The 6,911-nt window shown below is 37.9% G+C and overlaps 1 long non-coding RNA gene across 2 annotated transcripts in view; it reads right to left on the bottom strand.

The window, feature by feature from the left end:
* The window catches only part of LOC121820609 (uncharacterized), a 30,276-nt gene extending 24,888 nt beyond the window's left edge, over nucleotides 1-5,388 (bottom strand). For both annotated transcript variants that reach the window (XR_006061204.2, XR_006061206.2), the window contains exon 1: nucleotides 5,274-5,388. This is a non-coding gene — a long non-coding RNA (uncharacterized LOC121820609). The remainder of the gene's footprint in view (nucleotides 1-5,273) is intronic.
* Nucleotides 5,389-6,911: the final 1,523 nt, after the last annotated feature.

Genomic DNA, 6,911 nt, shown 5'->3' on the forward strand with positions numbered 1-6,911 from the left:
TTCATGGTTCACGTATTGCTGAAGCCTGGCTTGGAGAACTTTGAGCATTACTTTACTAGCATGTGAGATGAAAGCAATTGTGCGGTAGTTTGAACATTCTTTGGCATTGCCTTTCTTTGGGATTGGAACCTACTATTACCTTGCAAAAAAAAAAAAAAGACCCTATTTTTAAAGCAAACTTCGTATATATTTTTATAATTTTTGTCATTTTTAAAAATATTGTATTTCTGAGAGTCTAACTGCTAGATTTTTAAAAAAAATTTTATTTTTGCTTTATTTTACTTTACAATACTGTATTGGTTTTGCCATATATTGACATGAATCTGCCACGGGTGTATACGAGCTCCCAATCCTGAATCCCCTCCCACCTCCCACCCCATATCATCTCTCTGGATCATCCCCATGCACCAGCCCCAAGCATCCTGTATCTTGTATCGAACATAGACTGGTGCTTCGTTTCTTACATGATAGTATACATGTTTCAATACCATTCTCCCAAATCATCCCACCCTCTCCCTCTCCCTCACAGTCCAAAAGTCCGTTCTATACATCTGTGTCTCTTTGCTGTCTCGCATACAGGGTCATCATTACCATCTTTCTAAATTCCATATATATGAGTCAGTATACTATATTGGTGTTTTTCTTTCTGGCTTACTTCACTCTGTATAATCGGCTCCAGTTTCATCCATCTCATTAGAACTGATTCAAATTTATTCTTTTTTAATGGCTGAGTAATACTCCATTGTGTATATGTACCACCGCTTTCTTATCTGTTCATCTGCTGATGGACATCTAGGTTGTTTCCATGTCCTGGCTATTATAAACAGTGCTGGGATGAACATTGGGGTACACATGTCTCTTTCAATTCTGGTTTCCTCAGTGTGTATGCCCAGCAGTGGGATTGCTGGGTCATAAGGCAGTTCTATTTGCAATTTTTAAAGGAATCTCCATACTGTTCTCCATAGTGGCTGTACTAGTTTGCATCCCCACCAACAGTGTAAGAGGGTTCCCTTTTCTCCACACCCTCTCCAGCATTTATTGCTTGTAGACTTTTGGATCGCTGCCATTCTGACTGGTGTGAAATGGTACCTCATTGTGGTCTTGATTTGCATTTCTCTGATAATGAGTGATGTTGAGCATCTTTTCATGTGTTTGTTAGCCATCCATATGTCTTCTTAGGAGAAATGTCTATTTAGTTCTTTGGCCCATTTTTTGATTGGGTCGTTTATTTTTCTGGACTTGAGCTACATAAGTTGCTTGTATATTTTTGAGATTAGTTGTTTGTCCGTTGCTTCATTTGCTATTGTTATCTCCCATTCAGAAGGCAGTCTTTCCACATTACTTATAGTTTCCTTTGCTGTGCAGAAGCTTTTAATTTTAATTAGATCCCATTTGTTTATTTTTGCTTTTATTTCCAGTATTCTGGGAGGTGGATCATAGAGGATCCTGCTGTGATTTATGTCGGAGAGTGTTTTGCCCATGTTCTCCTCTAGGAATTTTATAGTTTCTGGTCTTACATTTAGATCTTTAACCCATTTTGAGTTTATTTTTGTGTGTGGTGTTAGAAAGTGATCTAGTTTCATTCTTTTACAAGTGGTTGACCAGTTTTCCCAGCACCACTTGTTAAAGAGATTGTCTTTAACCCATTGTATATTCTTGCCTCCTTTTTCAAAGGTAAGGTGTCCATATGTGTGTGGATTTATCTCTGGGCTTTCTATTTAGTTCCATTGATCTATATTTCTGTCTTTGTGCCAATACCATACTGTCTTAATGACTGTGGCTTTGTAGTAGAGCCTGAAGTCAGGCAGTTTGATTCCTCCAGTTCCATTCTTCTTTCTCAAGATTGCTTTGGCTATTCGAGGTTTTTTGTATTTCTATACAAATCTTGAAATTATTTGTTCTAGTTCTGTGAAAAATACCACTGGTATCTTGATAAGGATTGCATTGAATCTGTAGATTGCTTTGGGTAGTATACTCATTTTCACTATATTGATTCTCCAATCCATGAACATGGTATATTTCTCTGTCTATTTGTGTCCTCTTTGATTTCTTTCATCAGTGTTTTATAGTTTTCTATACATAGGTCTTTAGTTTCTTTAGGTAGGTATACTCCTAAGTATTTTATTCTTTTCATTGCAATGGTGAATGGAATTGTTTCCTTAATTTCTTTTTCTACCTTCTCATTGTTAGTGTATAGGAATGCAAGGGATTTCTGTGTGTTGATTTTATATCCTGCAACTTTACTATATTCATTGATTAGCTCTAGTAATTTTCTGGTGGAGTCTTTAGGGTTTTCTATGTAGAGGATCATGTCGTCTGCAAACAGTGAGAGTTTTACTTCTTCTTTTCCAATTTGGATTCCTTTTATTTCTTTTTCTGCTCTGATTGCTGTGGCCAAAACTTCCAGAACTATGGTGAATAGTAGCGGTGAAAGTAAAGCTGAGAATTTTCAGTACAACCAAACCAGCTCTCCAACAAATTCTAAAGGATATTCTCTAGACAGGAAACACAAAAGGGCGTATAAACCTGAACCCAAAACAGTAAAGTAAATGGCAACGGGATCATACTTATCAATAATTACCTTAAACATAAATGGGTTGAATGCCCCAACCAAAAGGCAAAGACTGGCCGAATGGATACAAAAACAAGATCCCTATATGCTGCCTACAAGAGACCCACCTCAAAACAAGGGACACATACAGACTGAAAGTGAAGGGCTGGAAAAAGATATACCACGCAAATAGAGACCAAAAGAAAGCAGGAGTGGCTATACTCATATCTGATAAAATAGGCTTTAAAACAAAGGCTGTGAAAAGAGACAAAGAAGGCCACTACATAATGATCACAGGATCAATCCAAGAAGAAGATATAACAATTATAAATATATATGCACCCAATATAGGAGCACCGCAATATGTAAGACAAATGCTAACAAGTATGAAAGGAGAAATTAACAATAACACAATAATAGTGGGAGACTTTAATACCCCACTCACACCTATGGACAGATCAACTAAACAGAAAATTAACAAAGAAACACAAACTTTAAATGATACAATAGACCAGTTAGACCTAATTTATATCTATAGGACATTTCACCCCAAAAGAATGAATTTCACCTTTTTCTCAAGTGCTCACGGAACCTTTTCCAGGATAGATCACATCCTGGGCCATAAATCTAACCTTGATAAACTCAAAGAAATCGAAATCATTCCAAGCATCTTCTCTGACCATAATGCATTAAGATTAGATCTCAATTACAGGAGAAAAACTATTAAAAATTCCAACATTTGGAGGCTAAACAACACGCTTCTGAATAACCAACAAATCACAGAGGAAATCAAAAAAGAAATCAAAATATGCATAGAAACTAATGAAAATGAAAACACAACAACCCAAAACCTGTGGGACACTATAAAAGCAGTGCTAAGAGGAAAGTTCATAGCAATACAGGCATACCTCAAGAAACAAGAAAAAAGTCAAATAAATAACCTAACTCTACACCTAAAGCAACTAAAAAGGAAGAAATGGAGAACTCCAGGGTTAGTAGAAGGAAAGAAATCTTAAAAATTAGGGCAGAAACAAATGCAAAGAAACAAAAGAGACCATAGCAAAAATCAACAAAGCTAAAGGCTGGTTCTTTGAAAGGATAAATAAAATTGACAGACCATTAGCCAGACTCATCAAGAAACAAAGAGAGAAAAATCAAATAATAAAATTAGAAATGAAAATGGAGAGATCACAACAGACAACACAGAAATACAAAGGATCATATGAGACTACTATCAGCAATTATATGCCAATAAAATGGACAACGTGGAAGAAATGGACAAATTCTTAGAAAAGTACAACTTTCCAAAACTGAGCCAGGAAGAAATAGAAAATCTTAACAGAGCCATCACAAGCATGGAAATTGAAACTGTAATCAGAAAGCTTCCAGCAAACAAAAGCCCAGATCCAGACGGCTTCACAGCTGAATTCTACCAAAAATTTAGAGAAGAGCTAACACCTATCCTACTCAAACTCTTCCAGAAAATTGCAGAGGAAGGTAAACTTCCAAACTCATTCTATGAGGCCACCATCGCCCTAATACGAAAACCTGACAAGGATACCACAAAAAAAGAAAACTACAGGCCAATATCACTGATGAACATAGATGCAAAAATCCTCAACAAAATTCTAGCAATCAGAATTCAACAACACATTAAAAAGGTCATACACCATGACCAAGTGGGCTTTATCCCAGGGATGCAAGGATTCTTCAATATCCACAAATCAATCAATGTAATTCACCACATTAACAAATTGAAAAATAAAAGCCATATGATTATCTCAGTAGATGCAGAGAAGGCCTTTGACAAAATTCAACATCCATTTATGATAAAAACTTTCCAGAAAGCAGGAATAGAAGGAACATACCTCAACATAATAAAAGCTATATATGACAAGCCGACAGCAAACACTATCCTCAATGGTGAAAAATTGAAAGCATTTCCCCTAAAGTCAGGTACTCTAGATTTTTAATCTTTGCTTTTTGGTGTTTGTTCTCTTCTCAGTTTTGTACCTTTAAGAATTAAATCTTCAGTACCCATTTTTACTTAGGAGTATGATTACCGGCTTGATTATTCTCTCTCCCTTTTGACTCTCCTTTTTCTCCCCCAGGTCACCTCTATCTCCTCCCTCCTCCTTCTCTACCCAGCTCTGTGAATCTCTTTGTATGTTCTGGGCTGTGGAGAACACTTAGGGAACTGATTATGGGCTTGATCTGTCTCTCCCCTTTTGATTCTCCTTTTTGTCCTCCTTCTCAACTCTATCTCCTTCCTCCCTCTTCTCTTCTCTATGTAACTCTGTGAACCTCTCTGAGAGTTCCAGACTGTGGAGAGCACATAGGGAATTGATTACTGGCTAGATTGCTCTCTCCCTTTTTGATCCCCCCTCTTCTCCTCCTAGTCACCTCTATTTCCCTCCTCCCTCTTCTCTTCTCCATGTTACTCCGTGAACCTCCCCGGGTGTCCCTCACTGTGGAGAATTTTTCACCATTAACCTAGATGCTTTATCATCGGTGCTGTATGTTATGGATGGAAAAGTCTTGAGGCTATTGTAAGAATAAGACTGAAAACTAGAGGCAGGAGGCTTAAGTCCAAATCCTGAGAACACAAGAGAACTCCTCACTCCAGGGAACATTAATTGATAAGAGATCATCCAAAAGTCTCCATACCTACAGTGAAACCAAGCACCACCCAAGAGCCAACAAATTCCAGAGCAAGACATACCATGCAAATTCTCCAGCAACACAGGAACATAGCCCTGGGCTTCAATATACAGGCTTCCCAAAGTCTCACCAAACCCACAGACATCTCAAAACCCACTACTGGACAGTTCATTGCACTCCAGAGAGAAGAAATCCAGCTCCACCCACCAGAACACCAACGTGAGCTTCCCTAACTAGGAAATCTTGAGAAGCCACTCGTCCAACCCCACCCACAGGGAGGAACCTCCACAATAAAGAGGAACCACAAACTGTCAGAATACAGAAAGGCCACACCAAACACAGCAATATAAACAACATGAAAAGGCAGAGAAATACTCAGCAGGTAAAGGAACATGATAAATGCCCACCAAACCAAACAAAAGAGGAGGAGATAGGGAGTATATCTGAAAAAGAATTCAGAATAATGATAGTAAAAATGATCCAAAATCTTGAAAACAAAATGGAGTTACAGATAAATAGCCTGGAGACAAGGATTGAGAAGATGCAAGAAATGTTTAACAAGGACTTAGAAGGAATATAAAAGAGTCAATATATAAGGAATAATGCAATAAATGAGATAAAAAACACTCTGGAGGAGACCAACAGTAGAATAATGGAGGCAGAAGATGGGATAAGTGAGGTAGAAGATAGAATGGTAGAAATATATGAAACAGAGAGGAAAAAAGAAAAAAGAATTAAAAGAAATGAGCACAGCCTCAGAGACCTCTGGAACAATGTTAAACGCCCCAACATTCGAATCACAGGAGTCCCAGAAGAACAAAAAGAAAGGCCATGAGAAAATACCTGAGGAGATAATAGTTGAAAACTTCCCTAAAATGGGGAAGGAAATAGCCACCCAAGTCCAAGAAACCCAGAGAGTCCCAAACAGGATAAACCCAAGGTGAAACACCACAAGACACATATTAATCAAATTAACAAAGATCAAACACAAAGAACAAATATTAAAAGCAGCAAGGGAAAAACAACGAATAACACATAAGAGGATTCCCGCAGGATAACAGCTGATCTTTCAATAGAAACTCTTCAAGCCAGGAGGGAATGGCAAGACATACTTAAAGTGATGAAAGAAAATAACCTACAGCCCAGATTACTGTACCCAGCAAGGATCTCATTCAAATATGAAGGAGAAATCAAAAGCTTTCCAGAGAAGCAAAAGCTGAGAGAATTCAGCACCACCAAACCAGCTCTCCAACAAATGCTAAAGAATCTTCTCTAGACAGGAAACACAGAAAGGGTGTATAAACTCGAACCCAAAACAAGAAAGTATATGGCAACGGGATCATACTTGATCAATATGATTACCTTAAATGTAAGGTAATTACATTTAAGGTGACTGCAGCCATGAAATTAAAAGATGCTTACTCCTTGGAAGAAAAGTTATGACCAACTTACATAGCATATTCAAAAGCAGAGACATTACTTTGCCGACTAAGGTCCGTCTAGTCAAGGCTATGGTTTTTCCTGTGGTCATGTATGGATGTGAGAGTTGGAATGTGAAGAAAGCTGAGCGCCAAAGAGTTGATGCATTTGAACTGTTGTTGGAGAAGACTCTTGAGAGTCCCTTGGACTGCAAGGAGATCCAACCAGTCCATTCTGAAGGAGATCAGTCCTGGGATTTCTTTGGAAGGAATGATGCTAC

This window comes from Ovis aries, chromosome 1, assembly GCF_016772045.2.
Source record: "Ovis aries strain OAR_USU_Benz2616 breed Rambouillet chromosome 1, ARS-UI_Ramb_v3.0, whole genome shotgun sequence".
Lineage (NCBI taxonomy): Eukaryota > Metazoa > Chordata > Mammalia > Artiodactyla > Bovidae > Ovis > Ovis aries.